This window comes from Pelodiscus sinensis, chromosome 6 (genome assembly GCF_049634645.1).
Source record: "Pelodiscus sinensis isolate JC-2024 chromosome 6, ASM4963464v1, whole genome shotgun sequence".
Taxonomy (NCBI): domain Eukaryota; kingdom Metazoa; phylum Chordata; order Testudines; family Trionychidae; genus Pelodiscus; species Pelodiscus sinensis.
Window position 1 is genome coordinate 9,155,987 of NC_134716.1, and position 24,992 is coordinate 9,180,978.

General features: G+C 43.7%; 1 protein-coding gene across 1 annotated transcript in view; it reads right to left on the reverse strand.

The window, feature by feature from the left end:
- Positions 1–24,992, reverse strand: part of KIAA1958 (KIAA1958 ortholog) — a 128,706-nt gene that overhangs the window by 8,372 nt on the left and 95,342 nt on the right. The window lies entirely within an intron of this gene.

The following is a 24,992-nucleotide window of genomic DNA, read 5'->3' on the forward strand; positions in this document are numbered from 1 at the left end:
AAGTCACTGAAACGGCAAAGCCCTATGAAACTATTAACACACTTTTATTGGAACTCTAGAATAGTATTTCCAGTATGGGATCAATACGGGGTCATTTTGATGTTGCCCCGGAGTTAAAAACGTCTTGCTGAATAAAGTAAATTAAACAGACAGAGCAATACAAGGCCTTTGACTTGGGATGGAGGAATGGGAAGAGGATTGGTGCATTGAGCAGAAAAAAACAGTAGGAAGAAACATCCAGAGTTTGCCTTAATGAACTAGCTCAGCGGTTAAAACAAAATACTCCCTTGCATATTGGTCCTGATTCTCCACTGCCTGACCCAGGGGTGGTTGGGTATACGCTGCAAAGTGGGCGTGAAATGCTACTCCGTTGGAATTCTCCCACCACAGGGCTTTCTACTCTCTTTGGGATCAGGCCCAGAGACGTAGTGTAGTCAACAGAGATGGTCTGAGCTGATGGGAGCCCAGGATTCAAGTGAAGATACTCGGTGCTCGCAGGGCCGGATTAAGTTTAGGGCCTATAAAAAATTTAGGACCTCAAAAAAATTCACAATTGACTTGAAAATAAGAAAACTGCTAAATCAAACTTAATAATTTGCTATCTTTAGTCAACAAAACAATCTACAGGTATAAAATACAATTAAATATTAGGCGTATAGGTGATAGTGCATTTCTTCCTTATCTATTTATATATAACCTAATTTAAAGGCCTACAATTAGGAGAGTGCCCAGGGATTACAAAGATCTTAATCCGGCCCAGGGTGCTCGTTTCTCAAATTCTCCTCAGCATCCCAGGAGGGTGCTGGATGGAGTGGGTTGATAACAGACCCTATTGTGGACTTTCAGGCTCTTACTATCTATTACAAAAGAGTAATATGTTTTTATGGTACCACTATAATTTTATTCCATCCACTATCTTTAAGCTTGTTTTTTATAAGCCTGAAGCCTGTTATGTGGCAGCCCAGGCCTCATAAGCCTCAACAGGCTGCATACGCTCCCTCTACACCCAGCCGCCTGCTTGGTAGGACTGCCCCAGTAGTTCTGGGATGGCAGATGAAGGAGAGTGGAGCCAGTCTCTAAGAGGTGGAAAGGGGCTCCCCTCAGAAGCAGCTCTAGACCCCTCCCCCAGGGCCCAGCCCCCATCAACACACCAGACACAGAAGGAGCAGAAATTACCACAGCTCTAGGGTTCTGATGGGAACAAGAGGAAGAGGAGGGTCCGAGCCTCTTGAAATAATCATGAGCTTGTTATATGGTGGGGAGGAGGTGTCATTAAGGGGCTTTCCCCTCCAGTTCTCAGGGGACAGCCTGAGGGCCTCATCTCCGCTGCCACTACGCCCCATGCATTTTCTCCCCCATCTCATCTGAAGACGGGGGTTGTGCCCACGAAAGCTCGTGGTACTATACATATATTTTTGTTAGCCTCTAAGGTGCCACACTTATTTGTTTTTTTAAAAAGCTGACAGACTAATATGGCTACCCCTCTGAGACCTCTCCTCACCTTTCCATAAGCCAGGAAAGAGCCTGGCCTTATAGGGATGCTGGATGCTTCCCCAGCATGGTTTCCCAGGGCTGACAACTGCCCTGTGCCGCCGCTCCTGGGAATGGTGTGCCATTAGGGGTCCTGGTATGCTTTATGCAGGTAGGTAACAGTGCTGTCCTCCCCACCCCCAGCTCGGCATCTGGCTGGGATACTGCTGGGACCAAGACTAGGCCTTGTAACACTTTCCATGCACCTGGCATGGGACTTACAAAAGCACTTGGTGCTTGTCAAACGGCACTCCCATCCGACTCAATGGTGAGCCAAGCCCATAGGCACTGCAAACGAGGCATTGTCTGCAGCCATGCGGAGTAATCTGCACTGCAATAGACGATCACTGCCCACCAGTCTCCATGCCTGGGTCAGCCGACTCAGGCTCACGGGCCGCAGCCCAAGCTCTGAGACCCACTCCCCTCGCGGGGTTTCACATCAGCCTGAGCCCAAACATCGGTGAGCTCTCGTGCCCCATTGACCAGCTGGGCGCTGAGACTCATTGCAGGGCTTTTGTTGCAATGCCGCTGTGCCCCGAGAAAGATGCCAAACACCTGACAAACCAACCGCAGACCCCATGGAGGTACATAATCAGTGAGGGCTGGGAGGGGCCTAGGGGTGAGACGATCGCTATGACTTTTGCTCTTGCAGAACATACGACAGAACTACTGGGGAACACATCGTGTTTACTGACTAACCACAGCGTGCGAGGCCTCACGACAGACACAGGCTGCTATTCGGCTTGATTTCTCGCCACTTCTAGAACAGAGAGCATGGTAAGCACCCCACAGGGGCTTGCAAACTATTTAAAGGGATACTCCCCTGTTGCTAGATACTACAAGTATTAAATAACATATAAAGGACTTCTGAAGACAATGGACTTTTCTTCCTTTGATCAGAAAGGCAATTTTCAGGCAGCATAGGATTCACTCTCAGCAAAAATGCTCATGGCAAACAATTCAGAAGGCATAGGGTTCGCATGTCCCTTTGTTTCCAATTGTTGAACATCCCTAATCAACAATATCTACTTTGGGCCAAACTTCTGTACAAGCCACCTGCCCCTCTGCTTTCCCATAGTGGCTTCTCTGAAGACATCCTCCAGCTAGATCTGATGACCCCTGGAGGTGTCTTCCAGCCTTCCATTTCTATGATTTTGTCACATGGCTCGTTGGCCCAAGGACCATCACTGAGAGCAGCAACAGCTTTTGAAAACCAGGCCACTTGTGGTTATGAGCCTAAATATGGGATTTAGGGGAAACAGTAGCAAAAGTGCCCAAGGGATTTAGGAGCACCCATTTCACCTAAATTAGTGGGACAGGTGCTCTTAGCAACCTTCGGGCTTAAAAATATCTACCTAGAAGCCTCACTTTAGGTACCCAGATTTGAAAATTGTGGACTAAATTTTTGACACACAGCATCACAGGAGCAGTTTCCTGGAGTCCCAGCAGAAGGCCCAGGCCTCTGAGGGACAGGATGCACTCTGCCAGGTGGTTGTGTACTGGATCCTAAACTTTTCCAGAGCACCAGTGAATTCAAGACACAGAGGTTTGCTTCAAGCTGGTCTCTAATATTTTATTAGTATAAATGATTTGTATTGGGCAGAACGTGAGCGCCTCTGTCCAGCACCTCGCATAATGGGAGTTGACTAACTCAGAACCAAAAGACTGCTGTTTTGGGATACTTCAGCTGAAACTCCCAAGATATTTGTAAGATGTTATTAGTCTAAAATAAATCCTCATTGCTCTTTTTTTTCTGCACACAACTCCCCTGCCTTTTACTTTTGACTGAAGATACCACACAATGCTGCTTAAGTTATTGCTAAAGCTTGAGGATCAAACTAGCTGATTCACAAATTGATAGTTACCATGGTCACCGTGGGTAGCCCAGACAGAGGGGAAGGGAGAGGGGGGGCATGATTTTTAACTAAACAAAACTGAAATAATAAGAAGGCAAGGAGGCTGGCAGGTGGCCAACTAGGTTGTGTATCAGATAAGTAAGGGAAGAGGAGCCACAAAATATGCAATTGTCTGGGGAACAAGTAATGTTTATTGTAAATCTATTTGCATTCTAATCTCTTGTGTTCCAAGAGGAAACCTTTTACCCACTACTTCTAGCAATCAGCACTCTCTAACACAGCTATGCAGCATTGTGAAGGAGTAGGACTAATTCAACAACACACTTAAGCAGGGGCAGATGACCATTTTGTGGGGCCCAGGGCAGCACAATTTCACGGGGTTCCCCTTTGCCACGGCGCATGCACGGGGCTTCTTGAAGTGCAGGGCCCGGGGAGGCTGCCCCGCTCGCCCTGCCCTATATCTGCCCCTGCACTTAAGTGCGCCCTTCCTTATAAGCCCATGAGTATTCCCATTCCCTTTCATCAAGAGCCAATCCAAAGCCCACTAACATCAATGGAAAGATCTCCACTGACGTCCATGGTTTTTGGATTGAGCCCCGAGACACGTAAGCATGTTTTTCACTTTAAGCACATGCTCAAATCCCAATGAAGTCATTATAAGTAAGCATGTGCTTAAGTGCTTTTTAGAATCGGGCCTACATCAGAAGATTCTGCAGGCTGCCAGAAGACAGTAAGTCATTTGCATTTTTTGTCTGTGTAGTATGTGCCAAATCTGCCTCGCTTTAATCATCCCCAAATCCCATTAACTTCAGGGTATTTATGCCCTTGCAAGACTACATCATGCCTATTTATCAGTCAGCAGCTGAGTCAGGCTCTAACGGTTGAAAATGCTGCATGAACACATTGTAGTGCACATGAAACACAGCTTCATGCATGGGTAGGAGTCACCGACAATCGCAGCACGCTCATTTGGTGGATGTCAGCTCTAATTTAGACTTTCGGGGTTACATTTGCTAGTTGCTGAGATGCTTGTCTTAAGTTTTATTTTCAGAAGCATGGTGGAGCATGAGTTGCAGTGGTGCAGGCTAGAGATTGGGGCTCATTTGAAAATGTTCCCTTCTGTGTTTTTGTTTGATTCTAAGACTCGCCTGCAACATCAATGTCTTTTAAAGCTTGTTGCAAAAAACACAGCAAAAAATTACCAAGTGCAAAATCTGCTCACCTGCCTTCTTCCATTATAATAATAAAAGCTAGTGGTGTTATTTCCTCCCTGTCACAAAGATGTGCATGCTCCAAATCTGTCCTACAAGTGATGTAGTATGTAGAGACCACGTACCCGAGCTTTATGTTTCCCTATGGGTCCAATAGCTCTTTGCTCTCTGTACTAGCTTTGGGGTCGGGGTTAGATCTCCTAAATTTAAAGTGAGCAAGTATATAGAAATTTGCAAGGTGGGCTACTGAGACACCATCAAAGTCGATAGGCTCAAAATGTGATGTTAAAGTCTCTGCATTATCCCTATACCCTAAAAATGTCTTTTTCCTCCAAAAAGAGGCCAGCAATATACTGCGAGCCTGTCACTGATCAGCAGGCATGAATGATGTAGAAGGGAGCTCAGTGCACAGAGCAATAGCAGTAGCTGATGCTGTAATCTGAAGCTAATATCCAGGGCAGCACTACCTGAACAAAGCCAGCACAGAGTTTTCTTGGAGAACAGACTTGGGCAGCTTCCCAAACACATAAAATAAAGATATTTATCACATGTTTAGCGCTCAAACCTCCAAACTGACATCTTCCTACCTACCATGGTCACTGGTAATTTTGAAGCAAAAGCAAAGTCACTAATTTAAATCACAGACAGATATTTTAGCTAGGGAAACCACAAACATCTTCAGATATTGAAGTCTGGTTTTAATCTCATATTTAAAAGTGTCCAGTTATCTTGGATCTGGCAGGAGGAAACCAATCTACCTGCTGTTTAGTTTCTGTGTGACTATGATGTAACAGGGCGGTGGGCCTGTCATAATATAGACCTTGAGAGATTCCACTGATATGAATCCATTTATTTTCAAAGTCACCGAGCGAGGGTTTGAAACTGCTCCTATACAAGTCAATGGTAAAACTCCCAATGAGTTCAACAGGCACCCTTAGGCTAATGGTGAGGCTTACAACTATTGATTTCCAAAAGCAGTCAGCTGTGGCCTGACTCCACTCTCGCTGAAATCATGAGGCGACTTGTTTTAACTTGGAAAGCAAAGCCCTACATTTCTCTCGGGCAAAGCAGCTGCAGGCCTGGAGAGCTCATTTAGGGCGTGTCTACACAGCAGCGTTATTTTGGAATAACGGTCATTATTCCGAAAGAACAATGCGAGTGTCTTCACAGCAATTCTGTTATTTCAAAATAATTTCGAACTAACAGACGGCTTATTCTGACTTCTGTAAATCTCATTCCACGAAGAATACTGCCTATTCCCAAATAGCTATTTCAGAATAGCAGTAGTATGGACACTCCACTGCTGCTATTTCGAAATAGCGTCTCCTCAGGACCTGTGGTGGGGTGCCCAACCCCGCACAGTTCGGCCCTGAGGTCAAGCCTTTACACACTCCAGCCCTGAGGCCTAGTCCATGCTCTGGGAGGATGGGGTAGGGGGGCCGGGCCCTCCCTCTCCACCGGGCCCCAACCCAGGGCCCTATCAGTGGATCCCACCACTGGCTCGGCAGGGAGTTCTCCCCGAAATGCGCCAAGCCCGCCAGGTCCTTTCCTGGTCCTCGCCCTGGGTTGCTTCCTACCCCAGCCCCCTGGCCGACGGAGACCCCTCCTATAGGTGCTGGGCTGGGGGTGTCAATGACGTTGGCAGGCCCGATGTCTGAGGCGGCATCGACGGGGGCGTCAGCAGCGGCTGGGCGGGCTGCCCACCGTGGTCGATGTTGAGGTCGAGCTCGGCCTGGGGACTGTAGCGGTGGGGGCGGCAGGCCCGGCGGCTCTCACTCCGACAGCTGGTCCGGCAGCTCTTGCTTCTGCGGCGGGGTCCAGCTGGGGCTTCGGAGGTTGGGCAGGAGTTCCTCCGTCCCCGGAGGCCAGCCCCAACCGAGCTGTCTCCCCGGCCTTTATACCTGGCCCGCAGTTGGAGCATGCCCAGCACTTTTCTTGCCTCTGATCTGCAGATTTTTCAATGGACACGTACCAGAATTTGGATCTACACATTGTTAACATGAAAAAAACTTCTTAGCTCTCTCTTATTTTTTTTTTCAAAATATTCTCCCAAACTTCTGCAAGACAACTCACATTGCCAAAACCTTGTGTTATAATACAGACAAATGCTGGTTGATTCTAAAGAGATCTCTCACATGTCTTTCCAGGGACAGCCGCCAAATTCCACTTGTTTTTAGAATAAATTATAAACTCATTGCAAACCCTAGATTACTAATGTACGAGCTTTTGTCTCTTAAACACATCTGAATAGGCATCGTGCCATAATATCCCTGAGCTACTTCTACATCAATTAAAATGGCATTGGTAAACAACGTTTGGATTATGAAACTGCAATAAAAGCATGAGAGGGTTATGTGTTAGTTGCACAGCTGAGAGAGACAGCCAAGCTTACAAGATCAGTTTGAGGAAGAAATATTGGCCAGAAACATTTAAGGCCTAGCCTTCTCGCTGTTTGCACAGCTGCATGGCATATCTAAGTCCCAGAATGGCTGGAGATCATGCTGACCTGTCCCAGGAATGGTCAGCCAAGAATGTAATGGGGGAAGGAGGGAACCTGAACGCACTCCACTGTTTGCAGAAACAGAGATGTTCTGAGTATGGAGATCTGATGTAAATTGCCCCTGGTCCCTCCGTCTCCCTCGGAGTCACTGCAGAGGCAGTTTTAAAACTAACTAACTTCAGCTCAGCTCTTTCAAGCACTCCAAGATTACCAGACATTCAGTAGCGATTTCATAGGCTTGGACAAAGGCGCATCACTACAAAGAAGCCCCACAAACTGCCACTGCTCAGCAACACGACTCTCCATTTAGCAGAGTTTGTCCATTTCTGGAGCTCCAAAGCCGAGACAAATGGAAAAACCAATCTAGTCCCCTCTTACCTCTCCCACCCTTGTGCTTAGTCATGTCACAGTTGCCTTCCCTCTTCTCCCCAAGCCAACCCAGAACATGTGGCCTTTGCCTAGTTAACTATTATCATCGGTTACTTTATTTCTATCGCTTTGCAAGCACTTTGAGATTGTCTGAAACTCTCGTCCTTCCACACTGCTGTCGTCATACTAGCAGCTGCGGTGGGGGCTTCCCTTGCAGCTGTCAGATTTTTAATTTGGGATACTTGGCTTGATTGGCATTGTTAAAATACTAGAGTTTCTGACCCAGATCTGTTTTACATTTTAATATCTTATTCTAGAATAGTTCAAGTTCAGACTTGGGAAGGGACTGTCATGCCAGATTTACAGTCTTTGGTCTAAGTCTACTTCTGTTGTAGGTTTAAATCAAAACCCTTCCTTAAGTAAGTTCTGTTGACAAACCTAAAAACTTTTAAAATTGTTCATATGCTTGCGCACACACACGCACGCACACACCCACACAAAGAGAGCCATTAGGATCGCATGTCACCAAACTGGCTCATTGGACAAAACACAGACATAGCCTTGGGCTTGGAAAACCCTGTTTCACTTGAAAAGATTGCTCTCTCACTCTTGGTTATGGAAAACCTAAAAGCAAAATGGGACACCTGGAGTTGAACTACACCCTGATCTTCACCGAATCCAATCTCAGCTCCACATTCAAGAAAGATCCTTATTCAGAAAGGGCCCTTTGAAGCATGGGTTTCAATTCCATTGAAATCGCAATGATGAAAGAACACATTTAAAGGCCAGTGCATTCTTAAGTGCTTTCCTGAATAAGGATGGACGTAAGCGTGTGCCTAAATGCTTTCCTGAACCAGGCCTCAGTGAAGCCAATCACTTATACAAGGCAGGTCAGTCTTTGGTGGGCTTGCTTGCATGCCGCTTCTCAGAATGTTTTACAGCCTCACAAGAACTTCACAGCTCTGTTGATTCCATACCTGAAAGGCTTGTGAGTGCGGTGGGTTCTTTTTTGTGTGCTTCAAATTTTCAAGTACAGGTTGAACCTCTCTAGTCCACTCCCTGACCGTTGCCAAACCAGAGAATTTGTAGAACCATAGGAGGTAAATATTGTCTGGCAACATTACCAGCACTTCCACTGCTTACTGGGCTCTTAGAAGACATTATGGGGTACATTAGAGCTAAATAACAGCACAGAACACTGAGAGCCAGAACTGGTGGTTGTGAACAAACTTTATGGGACCACGGGAGATCTGGCCACACCCATGGTAAGTGGACATCTGGCAAACTAACATCATGCTCGACCACAGAATGTCATTGGACCAGAGAGTGCTGGACTAGAGAGGTTCAACCTGTACATTGTTTTCACGTGATTAAAGAAAGTAGCCACCTTTGCAGAAAACAGTTTATTACATAAATGAGAATCGGTCACCATTACAGACAACATACTGTGAATTAAAGCATGCACTTATCACAGAGACCAATGACATTATCGCTTGCTTACTTTTGAAATGATCTTCTTAGTTTTATAAGTTTAAGGCTGTACCAAAACAAATATTTCAAAACAATAAAGTCACATGACACTAGGAGCAAACATTGTACATACCGTGAAATCCATCTGTTGTTCAGCAAAACTAGACTTCTTAAATGTACTAATGGAGGGAACTAAACAATGATTTGAGGATCAGTCAATGGCAAGATACAAGTTGATGATCTGCTCCAATTAATAAGCAACTAAACTCATTCTTTTGAAATACTTAAACTGATCCGAAAGGGGAAAAAAGGCAGGAACATGGCCACTATGTGACATTCTTGCTTTCACTTTCTTCTCCTTAGCTATTCATTGTTTCTGGTTTCTTTTGCAAAGTACATAAAAACAGCATTTTGCAGGGCAGCTCTGAAATACATGACTGGGAAGCAGACATATGGCTTAACGTTTTTTTCCATTCCAGGTAAAGCTTGGGGGGGGGGGAGGGATCGTGTATTTGGGAAAAGGTAAATAGACCTTATAGAAAAAAGACCATTTTAATCACACCTAATGTAAATGAAAGCAAGATCCTCAGGTGGTGTAAACATCACTTACTTCATTGATTTGAGTGGTTGACACCAGCCAACAATCTTCATGAAAAGTGACTGTAAAAAAATTGCATTGTGGGGTTCCACATTTCTTGCTCATTGCTGACTCCCAATCAAATGTGCCAAGATAATACAGGCAATCTTAGCCTAAGATCTGAGTCTCAAGGTGGGCTCTTCATGGCTTACCTACCCCAAAGATCAAGTGACCAAAATAATGTCCTCAGTTACAGTTGTTAAGCTTCATTTTCCACATATTTCCCACTCTCTTCCTTGTCTCCACTTACCAGAGGATTGATGCTCTGGAGATCAATCCTCCAGGGTTTGATTTAGTGGGTCTGGTAAAGACCCACTAAATCGATTACCCCATTGGTGGCCGGTTCTCCTCCCTTTTGCGAAGAGTAAGGGAAATCGACGGGAACTTTCTCCCACTGACCACCCGCCGTGGGGCCACCCCAGAAAATCAGTGCAAGAAATGTCAACTTCAGCTATGCAATTAATGTAGCTGGAGTTCCATATCTTGCATCGATTTTCTCTGCCCGTGTAGACCTGGCAGTGGTGCAATCTTATTTCCTCCACTGAGGGCATTATTTGAAGGCAATGGGACTGAATGGATGGCTCTTCAAATGGATTTTTGTTAACAGTTTTGGAGAAGATGCACAAACCAAAAAAAAATACAAATAATTTTCCCAGAGATGGATTGGTTCTGAATTATTAAAAATTCAGAAAAATCGCACATTTTCCCCACTGAAACAAGCAAATATGACTCAGAATACACAGAGGGAGCAGATTTGCTGCAGAAGAGGGTGCCATTTTTACACCGAACCACATTTTAATGTTAAACATAGATTACGTTTTCAATACTGAGATTTATGTTTTGGTTACATTAAGGGCTGAGATTTGCAAAGGAGCCTATGAGAATTAGGCACCTGAAGTTCAATAAAATTTGGATCTATAACTCCCTTGGGCTCTTACAGAAATCCCAGCCAAGAATATTACAATATTCTCTAAAAATACCTTATTCTATATAGTTAAACTGATATAAGGTTTCCCCAGACACCTCAGTGATTGTAAAACAGGCAACCCCAAGGGTTCATGATTGACAACTGAGTAAGCAAATAGAATGCCTCCGGCAAGTAGAAAGCAGTATTCAGTCCATAGTAATATTAGCGCAATCAAATTAATAGCTTTCCCAGAGCTGGGGACTCCAGAAGCAGTGGTAGGAGATGGATATGTACCAAAAGAGTCATTTACACACAGAAAGTAGCAGGCCATTTCCAATTACCACGTTTATGCCGGTGGAGTTATGATCATTTTGTCAGATTACTGTGCACAAAATAAACAATGTCAATCACTATGGCATTGTGTTTTGGCAAAACCATATCCAGTTTCAGCAATCAACTATACGGGCATGGAAGCCATGAAAAAAAATGCTTTTTCTTCTGCACTCACACAAGTGTTGGCATTTTACATGCAGGTTTTTTTTTTCCCCAGGTGTCAGTGGTCACCAAATAGAGCAAGAAGTAGAGAATAAACTCGCAATTGGTGAAAGCTGACTTTAAACATAACAAATATTAAATGGCATCATCTCAGCAACAAAGGAGCCAAACTGAAGCCAACGGAGCTATACTGATTTACACCAGCTGAGAATCAGGCCCGAGATCTCTGGAAATGAAACTAGCCTAGGATTTGGGGAGGACAGAGTCAATGCCCAACTTTGCCACAGACTTCCTCTTTCACCTTGGGAAAGTCTCTTAGCTCCTCTGACTGTCAGTTCCCCATCTGTAAAATGGGGATAATTGCACTGCCTACTCTAGGAGTGCTGTCAGGAATAATATATTAAAAGACTCTAAAGTGCTTTGAGATCTATTCCTGAACACTGTGTGGAAGGTTGGGACACACGAGAGTCCTAACGAGGCTTTATCCATTTAAATGTGAGTAAAATGTTCAAAATCAGACTAGTGATTTTGCTTACTTTGATTTTTGGGACACACAGGGGCATGATTTTTAGAATGTGATGAGCATCCACCTTCAGAAAATTAGGTCTTTAAGGGATCACAAGTTGAACACTAAAAAAGTAATGCACCCCAAATCACTAACCACTTTTGAAAATCTTGGCTTAAAATTCTTTTTGAAGGAAGGTCACAATTACAAGTACTTTTAAGATTTTTGTAGCCAAATCTATTTCTGAGATGTAGATTTGACTTTAGTATAGTTAGTTGAGGGATGAATTTTAATCACTGATATTTTTCAAGTCATAATTGTTTGTTGGCAAGTTGGTATTTTGGTCTGAGTAGATCATCCCTTTCCACTCTAAACCCTTCCAGCAAACTCACTTAAAAAGGGATTTACAGATTTCATCCTGCTAAAACTCACATCAAAATCAAGATGAGTTAATCTACTTTATTTTTTTACATTCATATTTTCAACTTATTCAGTGACAGCAGAAAAGTAATTTTTTGAAAATGAAATGTCAGCATTATGACACTGGCATGAAGAGCCCTGGAAAGAAGGAGTCCAGAACCACTGGGCTCAACTCTGATCTCACACTAGTTTTGCAGCAGCGTAATTCCATTGATGTCAACAGAGCTGAAAAACAGAAGGGATCTCCTCCGACACTGGATGCAAGGGAGATCAGGACCACTATGAAATCTACTATAGAAAAGCATAAATACTGTATCGCTTCAGTTTCAGGGCAATGAAGATTTAAAACTGTTCCATTACTAATTTAAAAGGCTTTCCTATTTCTTTGATTTGATACTAAAATGAACATTTCAGATGTCAAACCCTTCTCCCATTATTCTGCAACACATGGAAATCAAACATCAAAGAATGCTGACCAGTGACACGACCCGTTTTACCAATCACTCTGTGTTTTCACGTGTATCTGTTTTAGTAAATAATAATTTTTATTAACATCGTCAAGGTTTTTTTTCCAAAGTAAAATTAATAAACAAGAATAATCCATAGAATTTTTCAGCCACTTTTAGAATTGTTTTTAAAAGACGGAGATAGTCGGGGGGTTTTAACCTGGTGTGTGGTTACTTGTGTGGAACAGGATATTGTAAATTTGGCACCTCCTGTGTACCACAACATATTGTTTCCTTCTGCAGAAGGCACTAAATACTGGCTCACAACATTAAACAAACAGTAGAGTACACCGTTTATAATGTCATACATAAAACAGTTAACTGGCACAGCCTCTTAATACAGATTTTTCAGTTAACTACAATAAGTGGTTATAGCAGCAATACATTAGAACATAAGAACGGCCTTAGTGGGTCAGACCAAAGGTCCATCTAGCCCAGTATCCTGTCTTCTGACAGTAGCCAATGCCAGGTGCTTCGGGGGGGAATAAACAGAGCAGGTGATGCATTCCCTGTTGTTCATTCGCAGCTTTTGGCTGAAGCTAGGGACCCTTAGGAGCATGGTTTTGCATCCCTGCCCATCCTGGCTAATAGCCATTGATTAACATGGTTAACATTTCTACAAATATCACAAATGTACATACATCAGAGCACATACAAGACATGCAAAATCTCAATATCACTGAATCACACAATGCATAGAAATCGTCTCTTTTTGGCAAGACAGTCTTTTTTTTAACAAACACTGCTTATAAAACAAAAGAAAAATAACAAAAATCTACTTTTAAAAAAATGCTGTTAAAAAAGTTGATTTTAACTATAACGAGGGCACAATTAGAAAACGTCAGTATAAGATAAAGTTGGTCAGAGTAAGATTTAACACTGAAAATGGACTAAGAACCACTTAGCAGAATTGTTAGCTGAAAATGTTGTTATTGTGAAACAATATATGTTCGCTAAACTTATGCTAAACAGTGCTGACCCTGCTGGTTTACAAAAAAGAAGAAAACACAAAATCATTAAAAGATTAAAGTGATTAACAATAGCAGGTAAAATAAATTAAAAAAAAATTTTGCTGGTACTTTCTTAGCACTGCTCACCATGAGACCAATGGTTGTTATAGCAAAACACTTTTCAAAGATCCTAGTTAAAATGAACAGATAATTAAAACAAATTGAAAATATTTTTTTAAAATTCCAGTGTATATCATAACAGGACATAAAAATGCTGGTCCAAACAAAGATTATGTTTGCATTCTTTAGAAAGAAGACAAAGAGGTCTATTGAGTTTGCAAAACCTGCTCTTTGTCTCTGTGCCAATAGATTATCTTCAGCAAGATTTTACTGACATTCTTCTTGGAAACCCAATCTCTTTCTCTTCTACCATGCCATGAAGTGGTAGACTGTGACAGCTCAAGAAAACTATATTGCCTGGTATGGGACACCAAGACAAGAAATAATATAAATACAAAGATACTGACTGATTCAGCAAAACACTTATTACACATGCTTAGCTTTAAACAGATGAGTCATCTCAATGAAGTCAGAATCTATTCACATGTTTAACATACGTGCTTAGCAGATTTGCTGGCTTAGTGCCTCAAGCACATGCTTAAGTCCCGCTGCTTATGCTTCAATGTTTTGTTGAATTGGGTCCTATCAGAAAGCCAAATTCTGCTCTAGGCTAGAGTGGTGCAAGAGCACTGAGTTATCCCACTAGGACTGCATTACAGGAACGGAGAGTTGAATTAAGCCCCAAAATTGAAACATTATTTCCTCAAGTGCCAAGTGTTCGAACCTCTGTAAGACATTTCAGATCATATGTTAGTCTCTGCTGCTGTTTTTATTATCAAAGTTAAGGCTTCTAGGATTTCAGCACTGTATCTGGTAGAGACTGAATAAGTGACCTGAAATATCAAGAAGAACAAATGCTGTATTTATTTAATTTTTAAACCTACATTAAAAGACAATATGGATGGAATTTCTAAAAGCTACACTGACCCTTTGTTCTACGTATGAGACTCCCACTCATTTCAATGCAAATCATGTACAAAGAGGACAGAGAGAGGAGGTCCTAATCTCTGGAAGCATAGGGCCCAAAATACACACTGGGAAGCCATTTCCACACCTGAGCTCTCAAATTAGAACACCAGCAACTCAGAGACTAGTTTTAGGTATGTATGTGCCCATTCAAGAACCAAAATGAGGGCCAGCAACCAAGTTTGAAAACTGGCCACTTTATATTTCCTCTGAGTGCACACAGCACCTGATGCGTATGAGTGGCAGTGAAAAGGATGACCTCTGGGCCTGGCAGTTAAGTAACAAATTGAAAGAAAAAGCGTATGCTGCAGGACTTTGTCCCGGCCTGATCGATGGGTCTGAAAAGGAGCATTTTGCATGGATGGAAGAAAAGGAGAACCAGGCAGTAGAAAACAGTACACTGAACAGAATGGCAGACAAGCAGAAGTAGACAGAATGCACATAGAAGGGGGGGAGGAGGGTAGGATGGCGGGAGAGGATCTTGGGGCTCTCAGTGACAGAGAGATGGGAGACCACATGTGTGAGGTGGGCTGAAGAAGAACTGGAGAAGAACCACCAGCAAAGAAAGCAAGGAAGAAGACAGCAAGCTAGGGTGTGGAAGACCCTGGGTAGGACAGAAAGACTCTGGTCATGTGAATTTTGAAGAGAAAAGGACTGGAACTCCACAATCTATGAAGGGGTCATCAACTGAAAGGATGGTCAAAAAACTATGGGCACTTCGATTCCTATGTAATGGCAAAAGGAGCTCAGAAATGAAATGCAGGGAGTGCGTACAGTGCCAAATTTATTCAATAGTAGCTTATGTCATGTGACAGTCATAAGTCCCCTACCTAAAGAAATCCCTCCTTTTTATTCTGTGGAGAATGGTTGGGGTTTGGCTAAAATGTACACATTGAGGACCAAGGTCTGCTCCCACTTGAACTCCCCTCGCAAGCCTCAAAGAGTTTAGTCAATCAAGCTTCTAAAACTCTTCCTTTAGTACATGGAATTTGTGAGTATGAACCAATGGGCATGGAGAAAGCATTTTCTTTCCTTCCTTCATTTAGTGCTACAAAAGTGGCAAGAATCACTATGGCATGATTTTCTTATCTATTAAGATCTTATTTTTCAACTAAAACATTCCCTAAAACGAGCCTGATTTTTCCTGAGCACAGAAGGCAGATTAAGGCCCAAAAATATATTATATAGATCACAGGAAGAGCAAATATTCAGAAAACAATTCTGAAATAAAACGAATGACCAAATGAGTAAGATTTATTTTCTGTAGATGCTCTAAACTTTCTGTATCTATATATATGTACTATATATATATAAATGTACTATATATATTATGTATAGAAACATAGCATAAGTCTCTCTCTCACACACACATACACATAACATTTAGAATCCAATTTTGTAAGTACTTCATGCATAGAACTCCCATTTAAGTCAGGGCTTGCAAGATTTGGACCTATGACTGGAACATAGGGGAAAAAATAACTCATAAGAAAATTACTCTCGTGCTCATAACTCATTGGTTGCTCTGCCTCCTCTTTGCTATGGACATACTTGTCTTCCTGAATGAAGTTATTCAAAATCATATAATAGCCCAGTACATATCTTTTTTGTTCTTTTCCTCTAAATTCTGGGAAATTATTTCTTTAACTGATCTGTTTTCAAGCCTGATGTTCCTTAAATGAGAAGTAAAAACATTCAGTACTTTTAACCATGGATGGGGAATCCAGACTGGAGATTACCCCTTGAGTGCAAGTTGCATAGTCTTTTCACAGTCTAATTTGACCAGTAAGATTCTAGAAGGTGAAGCCATATACATTACAGCATCCTGCAACCAAACAGTAAGAGCAGAGAAACTATTACAGTCTGTTTAATATAGTAAATACAAACATCTCTCTCGATTACAAAGCTTTCTGTTGTAACAAAACAGAATGGCCACTGTGAGAGCAGGATGCACAAATCTGAAATCATTGCAAAATTGTTGCTTGGTTCTGTGTCAGGGTGCACTATGCAAAGTCAGCCCCCTGTTTCAAATAAAAAGCTGATTTATGGTTTCCTGTTGAAACCGAGTGAAAGTTTTGCATAGTTTGATGGGAAATCGAGAAAAAAAATCAGTTGGTTGGATTAAGTTTTGCTCTGGGTTTGATACGACTGATACTCCAGATTGGTGGAGGAGGGACCCCGATGTAAAGGTTTGTGGGTCAGAGTGCAATGCTGGGTAAGTGAATGCGGTTATGCTGTCCTCTTCCATGATGGTCCAGTGAAGGCAAGAGCCCTTTTACTACCAGCAGCTTCAGCTCAGTAGCATGTCATTTGGAATCAAAGCTTCTGAGCTCTATTCCTGCTAACAAACATGAAAGGAGGTTTTGGAATCTCCATCACTGGAAGTTTTTAAGGACAGCTTAGGTCATGCTCCGGTCAAGAATGGGCTAAGTTACCACATAGACCTGCCCTGAGAGCAGGGAACTACAGCAGATGACCTCTTGAGGTCCCTTCCCGTCCTACCCTTCTAGGGTTCTATGAAGTCAGCAGCAGTAACAGGGCAAGTGCCTCATGCTGCCCTCTAAAATGTCTTTCCTCTGACCAGGAAGGATAACCTGTAGGATGAAGAGGAACTCAGTCTCTCCACAGCCCATTCAACACTGGGCGTTTACTGAGACCACCACCAGATATTCTGGCTGCTGTAAAACAGTGATGTTTGTAGTGATAGGGACACATTAATCAATCATCTCCATTTGGCATTATACCACGACCACCAGGTCACCTTACGTATGGTAGCCAACCACATAGCGCAGAGACAAAATGAATTCTAGTCACTGTCACAATGGGCCTGATTTAAATCTCCCTTTCTATTGACCCAGATCCCTTCAAATGTTCTAGTCTCCCACAAAGAATTTCTGCTAGTTAAAATAGCACTACCTATTTTTTTTTAAACATGTACACCTCCGAGGCTATAACCTCATTTCTAGAATTGATTAGTGTTTTAGATGTTGTGGGGTTGTTTTGTTTGTTTGTTTTAACTCTCTCTGACAGAGAGCACAACATTTTTTTAAAAAAATCCATGGTTATTTCCAGAGGTATTTTACATTTCTTGATGAAGAAAGAGGTGGAGTTCAACAAAAATACCAACATCCAATAAATACCCTGGGCTAGATGGATTCTCCACTGCTTTGAACTCGCCTAACCACATGAAAGTCAGTGGAGCTACACACCAATTTACACAGGCTGAGATGACTGCCCTGAGGATGTGAAGGACATCTTCCACAAGATTATGGATATTACAATGCAGGTCAAATTCCAGGCATAGGAAGCATCAGACAGTCTTTGTTTAGCAAGCGGACAATTAAAAAATAACCAGGGTAATAGCTCTAAAACCAAATTAACAGATCGTTTTTCTTTCAGCATCAAATAATCAGAATTTTGTGCCAAATAAATATTTCTGCTTTGCTAATTTTTCACTTCAGTTACTTACATGAGATTTAGACAGTCAAAAATAACACTGGGGAAAAAAAACATTAATGCAATGGATACAAACTGGGGTTTTTAAAAGGGCATAACAGCTTTGGGCACCCAAATCCCATTGTAGTGAATTAGCCTGCTAACTCTTTTGTAACAGTCGGTCCATTATTGATACAAAGAGAACTCATTTAAAAACAAATACATCATCATTGCTAAAATCAAACTAATGGAATGTTATGTCTATTGCCTACTCATCTCAACCTATTAGAAAACAGACAGATGAGGAAACAATTCTCAGGTCAGCAGGGAAATTATAGAGACTATTGCACAAAAACGTTAATTCCATGTTACAAGCCAATTCTGTATTTAACTGACGTTTCCTCATCAGGAGGAAGTAGGACTCAACATGCCACTGTTCATTTGGCTATTTTCCCAACATGAAGGCTTATTATCAAGTATAACTGGATATCTCTGTTCTAAGACTGCAAAGCCACGAATGTATAACTCTCTGGTTACCCTGGCAATTTTCTTTAACTCTCCCAGGGTTGGATCCCCAGGGGCGTAGCTGTGCTGGAACCAGGAAAGGCCAGAGCACTGGTGTAGTGCCTTTCCCAGTGCTTCATGTGACCCTGCTCTGATTGCATCTGGAAGACAGGGCGACAAAAGTATTAACATGGTGGCTGGTCTATGCTAGCACTCTTATTTCTAGCTCGGGCAGCACCACGCTGGAGATACTTCAGTGCTGAGAGGTTTTAAGAAAAATAGTGTAGAGAAAGCTGCAGTTCGCATGGGAATGACCAGCAGTGTTCTGACATCCTTCTCCTGTACATTTGGTAGAAACGCTACCACTTACACACAGACACCCATGATACATTAGGTCTATACTTCTTTGGCTGAGTTTATAATGGCTGCCACATTGGCCCTGCACTCTCCTTTACCGTCACAGACCCATTTTGAACTCAGTTCCCCTGGCGTAACTATCAGATACAGAGGAGGTTTGAAGATGCCAGTGCCCAGTGTCTACAGTAACACATTGTTTTGTGAAACCCTTGGGATTCCTAGAGCAAGATGGAGCTCAACGTAGTAGCCTTGTGTGTCTACTTTGCAACTCCCTGCCCGCATGATAGCAGAACCATGGTGGTTTAATTGTTGTGGGGACCTTCCCTAGTCCCTACAATGAAGGTGTATTTCAACCAAAGGTTTTTAATTAAAGGGGTTCAGAATCAGAACCTTAAAAGCAAATTGTAACTCAGAACTATTTTTCACTCTCCATGAATAAATCCATGTTTTGGGATTTCTTCTCTATGTACTATTCCCCCTTAAAGTGAGAATAGATTGCAGTACATATATGAAAGCCCAAAAAGAAAATTCATTGTCCTTGAGGGGCCAGAATACCAATCGTGTCTCATTGGAAACAAAATGGCTTTTAATGTAGTAATGGATGTATGATCTCAGGTAATAAAATGCATATCTGCTCCCAGCCATGTTTAACCAGGTACTGTACATCTTTAATCTGATCCATATAAGCATAAAGGTTTGATTTAACTTAGGACATATTCTACCATATATCTGTGTTAAATTAGCATGGTTTCATAGCCTTGTTAGTGTTCCCTTAGCCCCCCTGGGAATGCAAGGATTTATGGGAGAAGGTAAGGTGGTATTTCCTGATATCTAGCATTATAGAAAGGTGAAATTAACCACCTGTGACAACTGCCACTAGGTCCCATTTGAATCCTGTTTTGAAGACTAGAGTTAGACTTGAGTGGTGCACAAACCTTGTGCAATGGTGAATTTCAGCTTTTTCCAGCAGCATGGTCAGGAGGGAAAGATCTCCCTCAACATGTCTTAAAGGATTTCAGGTAGGAGATAAATAAATGCGAAGCATCTGTCTGCTTGTGCGGTCGTTCAAATAGACACTGACTCATATTCTGAGCCATACGCCCACAGTTGCCAGAACTGAATGTGCTCCAGGGGTCACAGCTATGTTGGTTGGGAGCGGAAGTAGGTACACGCCATTGGAAAGATTCGGTCCCTGCTCTAGCTTACAGTGCCATGACTGTGCTACAATAGGCAGAAGAAAGATTCTCCAGGGGCAGAGAAAGCGAGTTGACTTCTCACAACTACTGGGGTAGGAACTATGTCAGGCTCAGGAAAGGAGGGGGGTGGATCAAGGCTGGCAGGCCGGATCCCATCACTCACTTCTACAAATCCTTCTCGGGGAGGAGGAAGAGAGAAAGAATGAACCACAAGCGACAGATGCTAGTCCTGTCGTTTAACGCTAGCCTGGAAGGTGCTCAGATACTATGGCAGTAAAGGCCACATAAGACTCTGAATAGAATGGGGATAGTAGATGGTGCTAGGGGGATTCTAATTTACATTAGGGCCATTTTGGTCTTTTGTCCAACCCCAAAAATCCCAGGCGGTAAGAAAGCACAAAGCCACCTCCTAGGCTATGCCGCTTTGTGCTGCACATTAGCTATACAATAAAACGTGATTTTCCTTCTAATCAAACACTCGAGCAAAGTGTGCGTCTGAATGTAACCTGCACAAACACATCCGACGCAGGAAGGCATAAGTACGTGAGAGATGAAATATCAATTCTCCGTAGCTTCTGAGACACGCCTGTTACTATGCAATAGTTCCACAACATTGGTATCCTTCAAGAAACAGACCCGTGTGACCAGTACAGCTCTTCTGCACTGTTGTACGGCCCAACGTTACACTGCTCGTGCACTGTTCTTGTAGAATTAGTACCCCATATAAGAGAAGGGGGTGTTAATGCACATTTCAGTGTAACACGAGTTCACCGGTAGGCTTTTTATGCTAATTGCACGTATGAAAAAGTACAGCGCTGTGCAAGTCTGTGGAACTCAGAGAAGAGTCACATGCTTGAACTAGTTGTGGGTATGTCTACACTACCCCGCTAGTTCGAACTAGCGGGGTAATGTATGCATACCGCACTTGCTAATGAAGCCCGGGATTTGAATTTCCCGGGCTTCATTAGCATAAGCGGGGAGCCGCCATTTTTAAATCCCCGCTGCTTCGAACCCCGTGTAGCGCGGCTACACGGGGCTCGAACTAGGTAGTTCGGACTAGGGTCCTATTCCGAACTACCGTTACTCCTCGTGAATAGGCACCCTAGTCCGAACTACCTAGTTCGAGCCCCGTGTAGCCGCGCTACACGGGGTTCGAAGCAGCGGGGATTTAAAAATGGCGGCTCCCCGCTTATGCTAATGAAGCCCGGGAAATTCAAATCCCGGGCTTCATTAGCAAGTGCGGTATGCATACATTACCCTCCTAGTTCGAACTAGGAGGGTAGTGTAGACATACCCTGTGAAAGCCTCTCCAAGGGCAAATACTAGACTGTGAGCAGGCTTGCCGATGGGCAGGGGCAAAGGGGGCAATTGCCCCACAGCCCGGAGATTCAAAGGGGCCAGGAGCTCCTGGGGGCTGCTGCCAGCAGTGGTGGTGGCCAGGACTCCAGGCCCCTTTGAATGGCCTCCGGAGCACTGCTCTGTGCAGCTGTAAGGGCTGGGGAGGTGAGTGTCAGTCTGGGGGCAGCACTAAGGGCTGACTGCTTGAGGCCACACCCTTACTGCCCCCAGCCCCGCCCCTTCTGCCTGAGGCCCCGCCCCTTCCCAGTTGCGAAGCCAAGCCCCTCCCCCTGCATACACACTCTGCTCCGAGGTTCATGGTGCTTGTCAGTCCTGCTGACGCTGAGGTTTACAGAAGTCCAGAGTCCACCCACACCCCAGTGGGGGTTACCATAGAGAGAAACAAGTGTGTTGTGCAAACATGCGGTGGCCCCAGAAATACACACCAGTGATTGTTCCAACAAGGCATAAGCATCCAGTTCCGTTATCCATGGGCACATGGACAGTGACTGTGCAGCCATTCACAGACTCATACGCATGTAGCTGTAGGATCATTTTCAGATGACCCCCTCCTCCCCCGCCTCTATTTTAATGAGTGATCGTATCACACTTCCATGTTTGTTTGTTGGCTTGTTAAACAGACCATTTGCCTTACTTTTTTTTATCCTTTCTGTGCTGTGGTTTTTACTGTGAGATGTTCTGCAAGACCTGACCATGTGGTTCTGCAGCAACTTCTGTGAATCCTAGTTTTCAACCACAGACTGGAATAAATGGTGGGTCTGAAATCTTTCTCCTGCTCAGGGTTGCGTAGTTGTTCTAAGAGTTAAACAAAATATTAGAGCAACAAATTTTTCACTCGGTTACTCCCAGGCTACCCCATCCTAGGCAGTGGGTATGCCTAGGTATAAATGAGGGCCATCACATTGGTGTAAACCATACTTAAGTGTGATACTTTTCTTAGCTAAATTTAAAATCCTTAGAGCCCCCCCATTACAGAAAGGATGTGGACACATTGTAGCGACTCCAGCAGAGTGCAACAAAATGAGTAGGGGGCTGAAGCACATGACTTACAATTAGAGGCTGAGGGATTTGGGCTTGTTTAGTCTACAGAAGAGTGGCGGTGGGGGAGATTTGAGAGCAGCCTTCAACTATCTGAATGGGGGTTCCTAAGAGGATAGAGAAAGGCTGTTCACAGTAGTGACCGATGGCAGAACAAGGAGCAATGGTCTCAAGTTACAGTGGGGGAGGTCTAGGTTGGATATTAGGAAAAACTATTTCCCTAGGAGGGTGGGGAAGCACTAGAATGGGTGACCTAGGGTGGTGGTGGAATCTCCATCCCTAGAGGTTTTTAAGTTCCACCTCAACAAAGCCCTGGCTGGGTTGATTTAGTTAGGATTGGTCCTGCTTTAGGCAGGGGGCTGGACTTGATCTCCTGAGGTCTCTTCCAGCCCTATGAGTCTGTAACTCTACGTCTTCACTACCCACCTAATTGATGGGCAGCAATTGACCATAATATAGACACAATAAAGCAACCACCAAGCACTCTCCCAATGACTCTGGTCCTCCACCCGAGCAAGAAGCATAGGCAGAGTTGATGGGGGAGCATTAGGTCTCAACTTACCACAGTGAAGACCATGGTAAGCAGATCTCAGTACGTTGACTTCAGCTTTGTTACTCACGTAGCTGAAGTTGCGTAACTTAGATCGACAGTCTGCAACAGTGCAGACAAGGCCTCAGTGAATTTTTGACTGGCCTGGCTACTTTTTCTGCTGCATTGTTTGCTCCTGGTCAGGAGATGTGGCATGCCAGGTTTTTTTGCTGCTGGCCATGTGCATCGCAGCTGGAGGACGTACTAAAGTCCAACCAATGTTGGGGTCCTGCTTTGTGTGCCAGGCACTCCTGGGGGTGGGATGAGGGTGGGGGCTTGTGGGCAGGCAGAGGTAGGCTGAAGGGGGGAGGAGTGTCAGCCTGGCTGGGGGGGGACAGCCAGAGGCCAGTTTTTCTGTCTTTGGGAGTGGCAACCCTCCTACTCAGATATCAGATTCTGTTCCTATGTGTTCCTAGTGTCTTCAACAAAGAATCTAACTAGAATTGTGCTGCCCATTCCTACAAGAGCTCTCCAGCATTCTGCCACTGGCATAGCAACTTCTGTCTATTGTAAACCTATATTGCTAGCTAGGGATGCCAGAAAGCTACATAAACAAACATCTATTTAAAAATAAAATAAATGCAATAGGCATGGTCCCTTCCTCCTAATCCCCATAATACACAACACATGGGAACTAGCAGAGCAGCTCTCTTTCATAGTTATATCAAGATTAAAACCCTGCCTATCCCTAAACAAACTTATAAATGCCAGACAAACTCTGTGGGAATGGGAGTTGGCAGGAAAGGGAAGGGAAATATGGACTAAGAAGAAAAAAGCAATAGAATGGCTTTTGCTCCTCAAGTGCATTCAGCAATCTAAGACCTCCTCCATATATACCAGCGGATTGAGGGTCTGGTGGTCAGTCTTCTGGCATTCAATTTATCGGGTCTAGAAATGACCTGCTAAATCGAATGCTGAGGGCACTCCCATTAGTGCTGGCACACCTACTCACAAGGAATAAGGGAAATCGATGGGAGCATTTCTCCCATCGACCTCCCACTGTGGGGATGGTGCCAAAATTCAAATCAAGTTACGTTGACTCCAGTGATGCAACGAACATAGGTGGAGTCACATATCTTAATTCAAACTTAACCCCGAGTGTAGTCCTGACCTTAGTGCCTTTTCCTCCTGAAGGACTTACTTTGATCATATTTGCCTCCAGACACAAAGTAAAAGTCTTTGCTAAGCCTGAGGCCACATCTAGACTATGGAGAAGATCGATTCTGCGGCAGTCAATTTTCTGGCATTCAATTTAGTAAAGACCCACTAAATCAAATGCTGAGGGTGCTCCATCAATGCTGGAACTCCTACTCCTCGTGAGGATAAGGGAAGTCAATGGGAGTGTTTCTCCCATTGACCTCCTGCTGCAAGGATGGCACTAAAGCTTGGCTTAAGATATGTCGACTCCAGGTATCTTTTTTACACAGCTGGAACTGCATACCTTAAGACACACTAGATTACCATGCCTAAAATTATAGCTGGTGGCTGTAGCAACATGGGTAGAAGCTGTGGCAACATACCGAGTACAATTTCACATGACCTTTGGGTACAAATGTGCTTGGTTAGCGCAAACCACTGACAATTCTACTGCAGCCACATTGCTATTTTTAGCATGCTAGGGTGAGCAGAGCTAGCCTGTCTGTCTACCTGCACAGATAAGCAGCCTCCTAGCTACTGTGTAGACATACCTGGAGAAAGACTGTTATGCTGTAGGGGGCCCAATCAAGGAGACAGAAAGGAATGATCACTTTGACCAAAGAACAAAGCTGGATCAGAAAGTATGAAAAGTCAGAAATCACACCACAAACCAATTCCACCTAAGCTAACAATTACATGTCCAACCTATAGAGCAGGGGTGGGAAATCTTTTTTGGGTTGGCAGCCGCCAACCCACAGAAAAATCAGACAGGTGCTGCATACAAGTGAGAAGCAAAAAAAGATGGCCCCCGAATAAGGAGAAAGACATTTTCCATATTCCCCTAACAGACCAGAGCCTCGGGGGCCCAGGCTAGTCAATTTTGTGTGCTCCAGCCCGGGGAGCTATGGCACTAGGGCTGGAACACCAGAGCAGGC